This window comes from Lithobates pipiens, unplaced genomic scaffold (genome assembly GCF_037356315.1).
Source record: "Lithobates pipiens isolate NorthernLeopardFrog02 unplaced genomic scaffold, aLitPip1_a1.2 Scaffold_8, whole genome shotgun sequence".
Classification (NCBI taxonomy): Eukaryota; Metazoa; Chordata; class Amphibia; order Anura; family Ranidae; genus Lithobates; species Lithobates pipiens.
Window position 1 is genome coordinate 13301378 of NW_027507903.1, and position 17061 is coordinate 13318438.

The 17061-nt window shown below is 46.3% G+C and overlaps 1 protein-coding gene across 7 annotated transcripts in view; it reads right to left on the reverse strand.

Annotated features, from left to right (window-relative positions):
* The window catches only part of LOC143963733 (ras-like protein family member 12), a 101626-nt gene that overhangs the window by 48663 nt on the left and 35902 nt on the right, over window positions 1-17061 (reverse strand). The window lies entirely within an intron of this gene.

Below are 17061 nucleotides of genomic sequence, written 5' to 3' on the forward strand. Positions count from 1 at the left end.
GCTGCCTGCACATTGTCAAGAGGCCATTGGTAACAATTCCTGGTGGGCTCTCCTGTGGGAGATTTTTTGTACCAATGTACTTGAACGCCCCCCCCCCCCCCCCCCAAAAAAAAAGACACCTGACAAATTGAACTGCTCTAATATCTACATTTTAGCTGTAATAGACTATTGTACTGCGTTAGTCATTGATCAATGCAAAAACCCTTTATTGGAAAACTTAAGTTATTAAAGCCCAATTCTAGAAAAAGTTAAAGTCCTCCCTTGGACTTTACAGTACAGAACAGGAGGTGGCGGCTGGCGGCCACTTTCGTGGGCTACATGACAAGGCCTGGTGGGCCAGACTCGGCCCACGGGCCTTGTTTTTGCCACCTGTGGTTTAGAACCTTTCATCAGCTCACCTAAGCCTATTTGCCCTAACTCATATGCATGTATTACAGAATTCAAGAAACATGCCCTATTGTGGAGCAAGTGGTGTCCTCTGCACCAGGGCTGGCCACTGGGTCCCATTGTTCCAGATGGCATTTTAAGAGGTGTGGCAGTGACAAGTTGTACCCGTGCAGTCACCTGTGTCGGCTGCCTCCCGAGATCTGCCCGTGGGACTGTCACTGCTGTGAAAGGCTGCATCCAATGAGTGTGCAGTCTGCGCTGCCTGAGAGACAGTATCACACGGTCTGAGCCGATATTGATGCTTGATAGATCCGCTAAGTGTGTGATTCTGTCATGTAATATAACTGAATGCAGAGAGAGACCAGCTGTCAAAATTCAGCGTTGATGTCGGGGGTGGGCGAGACCCAGCAACTATCAAACACCAGCCAATGGGATGGAGCTTGGGCGGGCCAATACGTATATGTGGCCCACCCCCTTTCTTAAGCAGCCCAATGATTGGCTGGTGTTTGATAGCTGGTGGGTCCCGCCCATCCCCGGCATCACCACTGAATTTTGACAGCTGGTCTCTCTCTCTCCATTCAGTTACATTACATGACAGTGTCACGGACAGTTTCAAATAAGCGTCAATATCGGCTCAGTGTGAAACTTCCTCTCCTCTGTCAGTGCCAATCAGTGCCACCTGTCAATGACAATCAGTGCCACCTGCCAGTGCCAATTCGTGCCAATCAGTGCCACCTGCCAGTACCAATCAGTGCCAATCAGCGCCGCCTAATATCAATGCCAACCAATGCCACCTATCAGTGCCAAACAGTGTTTCATCAGTGCCACCAATGAGTGCCAATGAGTGCCACCTATCAGTGCCGCCTATCAATGCCCATGAGTGCCATCTATCGCCACCCATCAACACTGACCATCAGTGCTGCCTAACAGTGCCCATCAGTGCTGCCAATTAGTGCCCATCAGTACTGCCAATCAGTGCCACTAAATGCTGCCAAACATTGCTGCCTATCAGTGCCAATCAGTGCTGCCGATCAGTGCTGGCTATTAGTGCCAATCAGTGCAGCCTATCAGTGTCAATGCTGCCAATCAGTGCCACCTATCAGTGCCAATCAGGGCCCATCAGTGCCAGTCAGTGCTCTCTACTAGTGTAAATCAGTGCCGCCTGTCAGTGCCAAACATTGCTGCCTGTCAGTGCTGCAGTGCATTGAGTGCAGGGATGGTACGATGAACTCAGCAGCCGGGTACATTGTTTATGGGGGGCCTGCCTAGTGGAGCACAACTAAAATCTGTTGATATTTAATAATTCCACATGCCAATCTTTAGTATAATAGGTAATCACCACACTACTATTTACAAAAAAACGACTGGAGGTCAAATAAAAAAAAGTGTCAGTAAAAGACTTGCTTCTAAGCACTGTTATGTGTTCCCAAACCACAAAAAAAAAAGTGCAGCGCTAACTTGCTGATCAATAACATAACAATAATGGTGGAATCCTCTAATGTATGGAAATCTCAATAGGCTTCAATATTACCACAATACCGGTCTCTGATATGCAACTTCACTTATAATACACATCAGACTGAAAATAAGACACACTGTATAAAATGAAACTTAGCAGGGGTGGTGGAAACCCCTCCTATAGATATTGGCTATGAAAAAATGTCTTCATCAGTTTAGACCTATATGTATTCTGCTACATATTTTTAGTTATATAAAAAAAAAAATCGTAATAAGCGTATACTGATTGGTTTGCATAAAAGTTATACAAAATAGGGAATAGATTTATGGCATTTTTAATCAGATTTTTCTGATAAATTTAATTTTAGTTATCATGATATAAAATAATGAATGTGGGGGCCTTTTGGTGGGCATGATTTTTTTTGGGGGGTGGCAGCATTTCATTCTTGGGCCCAGGCAGCACAATGTCTTGGGCCTGCCCTGCTCTGCACCAAGTGGTGTCTCCAGCCTTCAGCAGTGTCTCCAAACTTCAGTGGTGTCTCCAGCCTTCAGTGGTGTCTCCAACCTTCAGTGGTGTCCCCAGCCTTCAGCAGTGTCTCCAAACTTCAGTGGTGTCTCCAAACTTCAGTGGTGTCTCCAAACTTCAGTGGTGTCTCCAAACTTCAGTGGTGTCTCCAGCCTTCAGTGGTGTCTCCAGCCTTCAGTGGTGTCTCCAACCTTCAGTGGTGTCCCCAGCCTTCAGCAGTGTCTCCAAACTTCAGTGGTGTCTCCAAACTTCAGTGGTGTCTCCAAACTTCAGTGGTGTCTCCAAACTTCAGTGGTGTCTCCAGCCTTCAGTGGTGTCTCCAGCCTTCAGTGGTGTCTCCAGCCTTCAGTGGTGTCTCCATCCAGCCTTCAGTGGAGTCTCCAGCCTTCAGTCGTGTCTCCAACCTTCAGTGGTGTCCCCAGCCTTCAGCAGTGTCTCCAGCCTTCAGTGGAGTCTCCAGCCTTCAGTGGTGTCTCCAGCCTTCAGTGGTGTCTCCAGCCTTCAGTGGTGTCTCCAGCCTTCAGTGGTGTCTCCAGCCTTCAGTGGTGTCTCCAGCCTTCAGTGGTGTCCCCAGCCTTCAGTGGTGTCCCCAGCCTTCAGTGGTGTCCCCAGCCTTCAGCAGTGTCTCCAGCCTTCAGTGGTGTCCCCAGCCTTCAGTGGTGTGGTATCTCCAACCTTCAGTGGTGTCTCTAGCCTTCAGTGGTGTGGTATCTCCAACCTTCAGTGGTGTGGTATCTCCAGCCTTCAGCAGTGTCTCCTAACTTCAGCGGAGTCTCCAGCCTTCAGCGGAGTCTCCAGCCTTCAGCAGGGTCTCCAGCCTTCAGCGGAGTCTCCAGCCTTCAGCGGTGTCTCCAGCCTTCAGTGGTGTCTCCAGCCTTCAGTGGTGTCTCCAGCCTTCAGTGGTGTCTCCAGCCTTCAGTGGTGTCTCCAGCCTTCAGTGGTGTCTCCAGCCTTCAGTGGTGCCTCCAGCCTTCAGTGGTGTGGTATCTCCAACCTTCAGTGGTGTCTCCAGACTTCAGTGGTGTGGTATCTCCAACCTTCAGTGGTGTCTCCAGACTTCAGTGGTGTGGTATCTCCAACCTTCAGTGGTGTCTCCAGACTTCAGTGGTGTGGTATCTCCAACCTTCAGTGGTGTCTCCAGACTTCAGTGGTGTGGTATCTCCAACCTTCAGTGGTGTCTATAGCCTTCAGTGGTGTGGTATCTCCAACCTTCAGTGATGTCTCCAGCCTTCAGTGGTGTGGTATCTCCAACCTTCAGTGGTGTCTCCAGCTTTCAGTGGTGTCTCCATCCAGCCTTCAGTGGAGTCTCCAGCCTTCAGTCGTGTCTCCAGCCTTCAGTCGTGTCTCCAGCCTTCAGTCGTGTCTCCAACCTTCAGTCGTGTCTCCAACCTTCAGTGGTGTCCCCAACCTTCAGCAGTGTCTCCTAACTTCAGTGGAGTCTCCAGCCTTCAGTGGAGTCTCCAGCCTTTGGTGGTGTCCCCAGCCTTCAGTGATGTGGTATCTCCAGCCTTCAGCAGTGTCTCCTAACTTCAGTGGAGTCTCCAGCCTTCAGTGGTGTCTCCAGCCTTCAGTGGTGTCTCCAGCCTTCAGTGGTGTCTCCAGCCTTTAGTGGTGTCTCCAGCCTTCAGTGGTGTGGTATCTCCAACCTTCAGTGGTGTCTCCAGCCTTCAGTGGTGTTTCCAGCCTTCAGTGGTGTGGTATCTCCAATCTTCAGTGGTGTCTCCAGCCTTCAGTGGTATCTCCAGCCTTCAGTGGTGTCCCCAGCCTTCAGTGGTGTCCCCAGCCTTCAGTGGAGTCTCCAGCCTTCAGTGGTGTCTCCAGCCTTCAGTGGTGTCTCCAGCCTTCAGTGGTGTCTCCAGCCTTCAGTGGTGTCTCCAGCATTCAGTGGTGTCCCCAGCCTTTAGCAGTGTCTCCTAACTTCAGTGGAGTCTCCGGCCTTCAGTGGTGTCTCCAGCCTTCAGTGGTGTGGTATCTCCAACCTTCAGTGGTGTCTCTAGCCTTCAGTGGTGTGGTATCTCCAACCTTCAGTGGTGTCTCCAGCCTTCAGTGGTGTCTCCAGCCTTCAGTGGTGTGGTATCTCCAACCTTCAGTGGTGTCTCCAGACTTCAGTGGTGTGGTATCTCCAACCTTCAGTGGTGTCTCCAGCCTTCAGTGGTGTCTCCAGCCTTCAGTGGCATCTCCAGCCTTCAGTGGCATCTCCAGCCTTCAGCAGGCTGCAGAAGTACATAAATAAAGCAGCTTGTGGAATCGCTCATATGATCCCTCAGCTTCAATCTTCATTTGCCACTTTGGGTTCTTTTCTTTGCCAACAACAGGAAAAGCACTGATGTGCTCCAACTTGAGCTAATGTGGCTGATTGGCTTCTGTGTTCAGTTACCATCAGGAACACTGTCTGCATAGGCTTTCCATGTTCTCCCCATATGTGTTTGTTTGTTTAAGTTAGTGGTGGTCAACTTTCTTGATATGGGGGCCTCCAGTGCAGCCCTTTATCTCACCAAAGGGACGCACATAGAATTCAGCTAATATTCAGTGTCAGATACAGTGAACACGCAACAGGGTATAGTCAAAGACTATGGGCATAATACAAGAGATCATCAAAGACTGCAGATACGGTACAAGAGATGGTCAGAGACTGCAGACATGATACAAGTGATGATCAGAGACTGCAGACATGGTACAAGAGATGGTCAGAGACTGCAGACATGATACAAGAGATGGTCAGAGACTGCAGAAATGGTACAAGAGATGGTCAGAGACTGCAGAAATGGTACAAGAGATGGTCAGAGACTGCAGACATGATACAAGAGATAGTCAGAGACTGCAGAAATGGTACAAGAGATGGTCAGAGACTGCAGACATGATACAAGAGATGGTCAGAGACTGCAGACATGATACAAGAGATGGTCAGAGACTGCAGACATGATACAAGAGATGGTCAGAGACTGCAGACATGATACAAGTGATGATCAAAGACTGCCATCTTGCTGCAGGAGAATGTAAGAGAATGTGAATGCACTATAGGGGCTGTTTGTTGGAGACTGGGGACATGCTTCAGGTCACAGTCACAGACTGGAGACATATTGCACGAGACTCCTAGAAATCACAGCTATAACAGGGCGATAGGAAAACACAGATTAGCGTTTGCAGGGCCAGCAGAAAAAGTGTCAAAGGGACATATGTTGGGCACCAGAGGTCTAAGTGCTTTGTACTGTAAAACTTTTTCTAAGAGTTTAATGCTTGTATTGTCGGCTCCATCTAGTGGCCAAAAGGCAGTTGAGTTCATTGAAATTTCTCAATGAGAAAACAGTACTGCATTTTACTCACTAGGTGGCGATAGCAACACAGGCATTATTCTCTTAGAAAAAATACAGGGCATTTGGTTCAACATGCACGAAGGCTTCCAAAATTCGTGCAACAAATGTTGTATAAATAGACCCATTTCTGGCTTCAGAAATATCTACTGTGGCATGTGGATGGGAGTTCCAGAGACTTGAAGCATCACAAGAGACGTTTAGAAGATGTGATTGGGAAAAAAGTGTACAGAGATTCATTAATGTGTGCAAAAAAGCTGTTAAAATCTGAGTGAATATATAGTCACATAATCGATTTTTACTAGGGGTCTCCAAACTACGGCCTGAGTGTCCCATCTCTCGAGAAAAGGAGATTAAGGGGGGATATGATCACCATGTACAAATACATAAGGGGTCCATATAGTGACGTATTTGTTGAGTCATTCACTTTAAGGTCATCACAGAGGACAAGGGTTCACTATGTAAAGAGACTTATTCTCCCAAAACAGAAAGGTTTCTTTACAGTAAGAGCTGTGGAAATGTGGAACGGACTCCCTCCAGAGGTTGGTTCTTACCAGCTCAGTAGATTGCTTTAAAAAAGGTCTGCATACTTTCCTAAATGTACATAATATAACTGGGATTGACATTTATAGGTAAAGATGATCCAGGGAAAATCTGATTGCCTCTCGGGGGATCAGGATGGAATTTATTATTTATTATTATTCCTTCCTGATCCCCCGATCCCCTGATCATACTTTGCTGGGGTTTTTCTCCTTCCTCTGGATCAACTGTGGGTGAAGGATTGTGTATATGGGATTGTATTTTCTTTTTTTTTTGGTTGAACTAGATGGACTTTTTTTCAACCTGACTGACTATGTAACTATGTATCATCTGGCCGGGCACAAGATTTTACTCAGCCCACAGCAACTCTGATGTGATGTGGGGGGGGGGGGCTTCTAATGCGAAAGAGTGAGTCTGATGTGAATATGGGCTCTGATGTGGTGGAGGGTTCTGAAGTGATAGGGGGCTTCTGATGTGAAAAGAGGAGCTTCTGATTAGAAAGGGGGACTCTGATGGAATGGGGAGGGGGTGCTCTGATGTGATGGGGGTGCTTCTAATGTGACAGAGGGGACTGTAATATATAGGTGGGATCTGATTTTAAAGGGAGATCTGATGTGAAAGGGGGAGTCTGATGTGAAGAGGGGGCTCTGATGTGAAGGGAGGATGTGATTTTAAAGAGAGATCTGATGTGAAAGGGGGACTCTGATGTGAAGGGGGGACTCTGGTGTGAAGAGGGGGACTCTGATGTGAAGGGGGGCTCTGATGTGAAGGGGGGGCTCTGATGTGAAGGGGGGACTCAGATGTGAAGGGGGGTGCTCTGATGCGATGGGGTGCTTCTAATGTGACAGAGGGGACTCTACTATATATGTGGGATCTGATTTTAAAGGGAGATCTGATGTGAAAGGGGGACTCTGATGTGAAGGGGGGGGGGGGGGGCTGTGATGTGAAGGGGGGATTCTGATGTCAATATTGGCTCAGATGTGGTGGAGGGTTCTGAAGTGATAGCTTGCTTCTGATGTGAAAAGAGGGGCTTCTGATTAGAAAGGGGGACTCTGATGGAATGGGGAGGGGGTGCTCTGATGGGATGGGGGTGCTTCTAATGTGACAGAGGGGACTGTAATATATAGGTGGGATCTGATTTTAAAGGGAGATCTGATGTGAAAGGGGGAGTCTGATGTGAAGAGGGGGCTCTGATGTGAAGGGAGGATGTGATTTTAAAGAGAGATCTGATGTGAAAGGGGGACTCTGATGTGAAGGGGGGACTCTGGTGTGAAGAGGGGGACTCTGATGTGAAGGGGGGACTCTGATGTGAAGGGGGGCTCTGATGTGAAGAAGGGGGAGGGGGGCGCTGATGTGAAGAAGGGGGGGGACTCTGATGTGAAAAAGGGGGGACTCTGATGTGAAGGGGGTTCTGATTTGAAAGGGGGACACTGAGGTGTGGGGCAGCTCTGATGTGAAGGGGGGGGGGACTCTGATGTGATGGGGGAGCTTCTGATGTAAAAGGATTTTTATTTATTTTTTGGCTTGGGAATATTTGTATAATATACAATGTGTCCCTCATACTGAGAAGATTTCAGCCCCCGGTATATAATAATGTGGGGAATTTCCGCTCCCACACACACGGATCCCCCCAATCAGAAGACATCTGGGAGTCCCGGGAAAGGGTTAATCCATTTGGCTGAAGATGAATGTTGGACGGAATTCTAGCGCTCTGACAAAAATGAATTCTATTTCCTCGGAGAAGTGTTTGAAGCGACTCGGAGAGAAAACATTCTCCTCCCGGCCTGTCTGGGCACTTGAAGCTTTTAGTAAGTATCAGAAAAAGATTCATATCTCTTTAATCTCCGCCATTAATCAGCCGCCATTCCCGGCCGAGTCCTGCGTCTTGTCACCTTAATGAAGACAATTATTCCCATTAGACGGAGTCCAGAGAACTCCTCGTGTCCACAGACACTCCAATCATATCTCCCGCGCGGCTTTCCTTCCAAATAGAACACATTTTCCAACTTACATTTTAAACGGCCCCCAAGTTGCGGAGGAGACAACCCGGAATACGGGAGAATGGAATTCTTCGGGATAATGATGCAGATTAAAGAGGAACTAAACTCTCTCAATCAACATGGACTCTCTTTAATCCTCATGCTGCTAACATTAGTAAATAGATAGGAAGGTCGATTATATTTACTTACACATCCCAGGAATCCTCATGGGAGGCGGGGCTTTCTCAGCTAAGCGCACCCTCCTTCCTGCATGCCTGAGTTAAGTGCAGACAGATTCCAGGAAGTAACAGCTACATGAATCATCTGCCCTTACTCAAGATGACCACGGCGTATTTTTTAAGAGCGATTTCGCAATAAATTTAAGTTTGCTTTGAACCTCAAACATGAGTGAAATAGCGTTTTACTGCTCAGATACAGTTTAGCTGCACTTTAAAAATTCAAAGTTGCTGGAAGTTTTGGGACATAATAAAATAAAATGGTTCCAGGAGAACTATGGTGGGTGCCACCGCTGATCTATTTCTGAAAATATTAGTTGCCTAGCTGGCCCTGGCTTTAAAAATTGAGTAAGAACAACTGATCTGCTACATGACATTGTGGTGCGGGGGAGATACTGTGGGGGGTTGTTGGGCACTATAATGGGCTGGGAGATACTGTGGGGGTTGTTGGGCACTATAATGGGCTGGGAAATACTGTGGGGGGTTGTTGGGCACTATAATGGGCTGGGAGATACTGTGGGGGGTTGTTGGGCACTATAATGGGCTGGGAGATACTGTGGGGGGTTGTTGGGCACTATAATGGGCTGGGAGATACTGTGGGGGTTGTTGGGCACTATAATGGGCTGGGAGATACTGTGGGGGGTTGTTGGGCACTACAATGGGCTGGGAGATACTGTGGGGGGTTGTTGGGCACTATAATGGGCTTGGAGATACTGTGGGGGTTGTTGGGCACTATAATGGGCTGGGAGATACTGTGGGGGATTGTTGGGCACTATAATGGGCTGGGAGATACTGTGGGGGGTTGTTGGCACTATAATGGTCTGGGAGATACTGTGGCAGGTTGTTGGGCACTATAACGGGCTGGGAGATACTGTGGGGGGTTGTTGGGCACTATAACAGGCTGGGAGATACTGTGGGGGATTGTTGGGCACTATAATGGGCTGGGAGATACTGTGGGGGGTTGTTGGGCACTATAATGGGCTGGGAGATACTGTGGGGGTTGTTGGGCACTATAATGGGCTGGGAGATACTGTGGGGGGTTGTTGGGCACTATAATGGGCTGGGAGATACTGTGGGGGGTTGTTTGGCAGTATAATGGGCTGGGAGATACTGTGGGGGGTTGTTTGGCACTATAATGGGCTGGGAGATACTGTGGGGGGTTGTTGGGCACTATAATGGGCTGGGAGATACTGTGGGGGGTTGTTGGGCACTATAATGGGCTGGGAGATACTGTGGGGGGTTGTTGGCACTATAACGGGCTGGGAGATACTGTGGGGGGTTGTTGGGCACTATAATGGGCTGGGAGATACTGTGGGGGGTTGTTGGGCACTATAATGGGCTGGGAGATACTGTGGGGGTTGTTGGGCACTATAATGGGCTGGGAGATACTGTGGGGGGTTGTTTGGCACTATAATGGGCTGGGAGATACTGTGGGGGGTTGTTGGGCACTATAATGGGCTGGGAGATACTGTGGGGGGTTGTTGGGCACTGCAATGGGCTGGGAGATACTGTGGGGGGTTGTTGGCACTGCAATGAGCTGGGAAATACTGTGGGGGGTTGTTGGCACTATAATGGGCTGTGAGATACTGTGGGGGGTTGTTGGGAACTATAATGGGCTGGGAGATACTGTGGGGGGTTGTTGGCACTGCAATGAGCTGGGAAATACAGTGGGGGGTTGTTGGCACTATAATGAGCTGGGAAATACTGTGGGGGGTTGTTGGCACTATAATGGGCTGGGAGATACTGTGGGGGGTTGTTGGGCACTGCAATGGGCTGGGAGATACTGTGGGGGTTTGTTGGGCACTGCAATGGGCTGGGAGATACTGTGGGGGGTTGTTGGCACTGCAATGAGCTGGGAAATACAGTGGGGGGTTGTTGGCACTATTATGAGTTGGGAAATACTGTGGGGGGTTGTTGGCACTATAATGGGCTGGGAGATACTGTGGGGGGTTGTTGGGAACTATAATCGGCTGGTAGACACTGTGGGGGTTGTTGGCACTGCAATGAGATAAAATGGTCATAGGAGAAATACTGTAGCTGGCACCGCTGATCTACTTTGGAAAATTCCAGTTGCCTAGCTACCCCTAGCTTTATAAATTTAATAAGAACAATTGATCTGCTACACGACACTGTGGTGGGGGGGGGGGGGGGGGGGGGGGTACTGTGGGGGGTTGTTGGGCACTGCAGTGAGCTGGGAGATACTGTGGGGGGGGGGGGGTTGTTGGGCACCTCAGTGAGCTGGGGGTACTGTGGCAAAATAGCCCAGTAACATTCAGTTTTGCTGGCATTCACACAGAATGAATGTATATAGTTCGCAGAATTTTTGATAAATACACTGAATTTGTTGTAGATACAATAAAGTAAATGAACTATGTATTTACATCAATTCCTATCCTGCTTGTTACTAAACCCAATCTGTAATCTGTCACGATTACACACGCCCATGGCGACTAGCTAACCGAGACGTAGTTCCGTGACTGGGGGTATATAAGGGAATAAGGGGGAACTTATACTCCGCAAGACTGGCTGTGATTCACAGCCTGCACTACCTTCGGCCACCACTAGATGGAGACTCCACTCCAATCCAGCTAGCTGACCACACACAGGCAGATACAAATCTTACATACAATCTGGTGCATGCTAAGGGTTGGGGAGCAGTCTAGCAATTACTGCACAGTTCTTCTAGATTGTAAGCTCTAACGAGCAGGGCCTTCTGATCCTTCTGTATTGATTTGTATTGTAAGTGTACTGTCTGCCCCTTTGTTGTAAAGCGCTGCGCAAACTGTTTGGCGCTATATACATCCTGTATATTAATATTAATAATAATATTAATAGTGTGCAAAAAGAAAATGTAATTCTGCCCAAAGCCACCAATGAGAATCCTTCTTTCATTTTCACAACTCGCACTGCAAAAATGGCAGTTGGAAGGTGATTGGTAGCTACAAACAGCATATATCAGAACTATTACGTAATTCTGTAACTCTAAAACAGAATATTAGAGCTTCCTGTCTAAATCATAAAAGCTCATTTTTTATTTTTTTTACTCTAGAATGCCAAATACAATAAAATAGTTTTATGTAACCCCTCTAAAAACTTTATTTCTGCGAAATGAAACCAGAAATGAATTTTGGCTGCAACAACTGAAAAAAAAGTAATAATTTTGTTATTGTTCTTTGAAAACACAGTACATTGGGTGTATGGCCTGACCGCAGGAGGACTGGCACCAATTTAAGTAGTATTAAACCGAAAAATGAAAATGTAATCTATTGCAGCTTACCGAGCCTCAGATGTGGTGTCTGAATTCATTTTCCTTGGAAGGTCCCTTTCACATGGCCGTTCCAATCGGGGGGCGGACCTGATCGGAAGGTCCATTCATTCCTATAGACGGGCGGGTTTAAACTAGACATGTGCAATTCGTTTCGTTTCGAATAAATTTTTTAATGAATTTAGAAAAATTCATTCATCCGGAAATATCCGAATTTAACGAAAACCCGTTTATCAAATTTTTCTGAATATTCGTAAATTCGAAAATTCGAAAACCCAAAAATTCTAAAATCTGAAATAATAACTAACTAATAATAGCTTAACTATTAGACCCCTTTCACACCACACCGCCCATAGCGTGGGCGGTAAAACGCCGCTATTTTTAGCGGCGTTTTACCGCTGGATTTGCGGCGCATTTCGGCCGCTAGTGGGGCGCTTTTACCCCCCGCTAGTGGCCGAGAAAGGGTTAAAACTGCCCACAATGGTGGCGTTTTGCCGGCTGTATTACAGCGCTGCCCCATTGATTTCAATGGGGAGCAGCGGTGGAGGAGCGGTAAACACACCGCTCCTTCACCGCTCCAAAGAAGATGCTGGCAGGACTTTTCCCTGACGTCCTGCCAGCGCACCGCTGTAGTGTGAAAGCCCTCGGGGCTTTAACACTACAGACAATGGTGCAGCTTCTTTAGGGCGGATTGCAGGCGCTTTTTTTAACGCTATGGCGCCTGCAAAACGCCCTGGTGTGAAAGGGGTCTTACTAACTATTAAATTATAGGTATTGGAATTTCCTTTCAAATTTGGCTGTTAGTGAAGGTAATGAATAAAAATGTATTCGAAGTTACGAATTATCCGAAATAACGAATGCGGCATCTAAACAAATGGAACGTAATGCATTAATAATAATGAATTACAATAGTAATAATAAAAATAAAAACGTTTTATTATTAATTCATTAGTTAGTTATTCTTTAGAATTTTCTGATTTTCGTTCTTTTGAATTTTCGGATTTACTTTCTTATTTTCATATTTTCTAATTTAAGAAATTACGAATTTTTGAATTTATAAATTGCGATCATAACAAATGACCTGAAAAACGAAAAAACAAAACAAAAAACTAATGAAACTAAAACAAACAAATATTTTGGCAGTGCACATGTCTGCTAATTATTATTCGCTGTGTCTTTCTTCTTCTCCTCCCGGCCAATCAGGAAGTGGGTCCTGGGACCCGATTGGCCAGGGAGTCTTAGGCCAATCTGACCTCAGGACCCACTTCCTGTTTCGCTGGGAGGAGAAGTAACAGCCCCGGCTCTTCCCTTGGCGAGCTGGAGTGAGGAGCAGCATCGGCCTCCTAAGGTAAGGCCACTGATCACCGCCGCCCGTCACCCACGGGGGGGAGGGAGGGGGGCTCTGACCGCCACCATCCATCCATACCCCCCCCCCCCCAATATTGGGCACCACTGTCTTGTACTCTCTACTTGTGTTGCACTCTAATCAGTGACATTCTTCCTAGCTACCTCTGCGGACTACAGAACACCTCCCCTTTTGTTATGGAGAAGAAGAGGAGATCGTTTTTTTTTAAGCTCTGTCCTAGTTAGACAGTTCCCTCCCTTAGATACAATGCAGTGATTGAGTGTAGTCACCCTAAGACTGCATTCACCCCCTTGGCTTTTTAAATCATGGACAGATTTGCTGCGATTCTGCTCGCGATTTAAAAATGCCCTGGTGTGTCTGCATTCATTTTCCTTGGAAGGTCCCTTTCACATGGCTGTTCCAATCGAGTCCGCCTGTTCAGGACAGGCCTGATCGGAAGGTCCATTCATTCCTATAGACAGGCGGGTTTAAACTAAACTAGACATGTGCAATTCGTTTCGTTCCAAATTCGTTTTTTTTTTTACGAATTTCGACAAATTCATTAATTCGGAAATATCCGAATTAAAGAAAAGCTGTTTAACAAATTTTTCAGAATATTCGTAAATTAGAAAATCTGGAATAATAACTAAATTAATAATAATAACTTAACTATTGCTAACAATTAAATTATAGGTATTGGAATTTCCTTTCAAATTTGGCTGTTAGGAAACACATCGAATACGAATTTATTCAAAGTTACGAATTATCCGAAATAACGAATGCTGCATCTAAACAAATGGAACGTAATGAATTAATAATAATAAATAACAATAATAATAATAAAAACGTTTTATTATTATTTATTGTTAATTTGTTCCGTTGCATTTGTTTTGTTATTTCGGATAATTCGTAACTTTGGATAAATTTGTATTTTTTGTTTTCACTAACAGCCAAATTTATTAGTTACATAGTTAGTCAGGTTGAAAAAAGACACAAGTCCATCCAGTTCAAACACAAAAAATAAATATATATACAGTATATCATACAATCCCATATACCCAATTCTATACCCACAGTTGATCCAGAGGAAGGCAAAAAACCCCAGCAGAGCATGATCCAATTTGCTAAAGCAGGGGAAAAAATTCCTCCCTGATCCCCCGAGAGGCAATTGGATTTCCCCCGGATCAACTTTACCTATAAGACCCCATTCACACCTGAGCATTTTGTAGCTTGACGCCTGAAGATACAAAACGCTGGAGGGGAAAAAATCCATTATTCTCAATGGAGATGGTTCACATCTCCACTCCAAGTCGCCTGAAGCCCTACGCCTGAAAGAGGAAGTAAACCCTTCCAAACAACTTGGACCTATAGGTAAGCCTAGATTAAGGCTTACCTGTAGGTCCAAGCAATATCTCCTAAACCTATATGGTTTAGGAGATATTTGCCCGAAAATGGGCACCGCTGTCTACGGCGCATGCGCCGTAGACAGCGGCGCGCAGGCGCACTAAATGCGGCAAATCCAAGAATGGATTTGCCTAATTTGTCGACTCCCGTGCGCATGCGCGGGAGTGACGTCATCGCGGCTTCGCCGTATGGCAGCGGCGGAGCTGCGAGGCGCGACTCCCGTGCGCATGCGCGGGAGTGACGTCATCGCGGCTGCGCCGCTGTGATTCGTCGGAGCTGCGAGACGCCACCAGCAACATGGATGCGGCGGACTACAGGGGACAGCGGCGACTTCGCTGGCTCCTGTGTCAGGTAAGTGACACATAATGAGCTACTATGCGATGTATAGTAGTCCATTATGCTTTACCTTTGCAGGGAAAAAAAGAGGAAGTAAACCCATCAGGGTTTACTTCCTCTTGAAGCTCAAACAAGTTCCGGACCCTTTTTTGTCGTGCGAATCGGGCTGATTTGGGCGTTTTTCTTCTTTTAACATTGGTGACCTTTTGCCCTGCACAAATTCGTGGTAAAAAACGCCGCAAAAAACGCTTGAAAACGCTACACTCAGGTGTGAATGCAGCCTAAATGTCAGTACCCAGTTATATTATGTACATTTAGGAAATAACCCAGGCCTTTCTTAAAGCAATCTACTGAGCTGGGAAGTAAGTAGGGAACTTATTTCCAGATTTTCAAATTTTCAAATATTCGAATTTAAGAATTGCGATCATAATGAATGACCCCAAAAAAATAAAAATGAAAAAGTGCATGTGTCTAAATGGACTTGTGTCTGTTTACACCCGCTTACCTCCGGGTCTGATCAGGCCTGTTAAAAACAAATGGGAGAGGACTCCATCCTCTTCCGTTTAGATGGAGCGGATCAGAGGTAGCCGGGTGTATACGGTATGTACAGCGGAGTCCGTTTACACCCAGCTGCCCATACAGCAGAGCGGGGCCTGTCCGTGTCCGTGTCTGCAGAGACTGAGAGGACACGGATGTGTCATCCACCCAATCAGCAGGGAGTCAGCTCACAGATCCCCCAGACCGGAATGGAATACGCACCATTGTTAAAGGGACCTTCGTCTTCTTTTGTATTTTATTTTTACCTGGTGATTTGGCCAAGTTGCAACTTCTTTTACCCGCTTCAGCCCCCGGAATATTTTACCCCCTTCCTGACCAGAGAACTTTTTGCGGTTCGGCACTGCGGCGCTTTAACTGACAATTGCGCGGTCGTGCGACGTTGCACCCAAACAAAATTGACGTCCTTTTTTCCTCACAAATAGAGTTTTCTTTTTGTGGTATTTGATCACCTCTGCGGTTATTTTTTATTTATTTTCTGCGCTATCAACAAAAAAAAATGGACAATTTTGAAAAAAAAAAAACAATATTTTTAACTTTTTGCTATAATAAATATCCCCTAAAAAATATAAAAAAATACATTTCTTTCTCAGTTTAGGCTGATATGTATTCTTCTACATATTTTTGATAAAAAACGCAATAAGCGTATATTGATTGGTTTGTGCAAAAGTTATAGCGTCTACAAAATAGAGGATAGATTTGTGTCATTTTTATTATTATTATTATTTTTTTGTCATGTCTGCGACATTATAGCGGACGCATCGGACACTTTTGACACTATTTTGGGACCATTGTCATTTATACAGCGATCAGTGCTATAAAAATGCACTGATTACTGTGTAAATAACACCGGTAGGGAAGGGGTTAAATGCTAGAAGACGATGAAGGGGTTAAGTGTGTCCTAGGGAGTGATTCTAACTGTGGGGGGGATGGGCTTCAACTCAACACGTAACAGCGATCACTGCTTCCGATGAAAGAGAGCAGTGATCTCTGTCAGGTTGCTAGGCAGAATGGGGAAATGTCTTGTTTACATAGGCATCTCCCCATTCTGCCGCTCTCTGTGACACGATCGCGGGCCCCCGGCGGACATCGAGTCTGCGGGACCCGCGGGCAAGGAGTACGCGGCGGGCACACACGTGGCCCACAATGCCGCGATTTAAAGGGGAACGTACCTGTATGCCCATTAGCCCAGCCGTGCCATTGTGCCAATGTACATCGTCATGTGTTGGTCGGTAATGGCGCATACTGTAGTCAATAATGCCAGAAACCATAGTTTGTGTGAACAGTTATGGGCATGGGGTTCAGGGACAAAAGTATATGAACTGGGTGAGAGGACATTAAATTCAGCAAGAGGAACGGACAGTCTACAGCTCCTCTTGTGGGAAGCAGAAGCATACATGTAAGAAAAAACAAAGGCGCCTTCTGAGTGCAAACAGAGCAGACTTTATAATACAAATAATAAAACAGTCACATTGAGGTAAAACCGTGTCAGCAGGAAGGAGATTAGTCCTGCAGCGGTGAGTCTCATGATCCCTGTAGGAGCCGCTCACCGGCTCTGTGAATAATAACTAAATAATAATAAAATTCTAGGTATTGGAATTTCCTTTCAAATTTGGCTGTTAGTGAACGTAACGAATACGAATTTATCCGACGTTACGAATTATCCGAAATAATGAATGCCGCATCTAAACGAAAGGAACGGAACAAATTAATAACTAA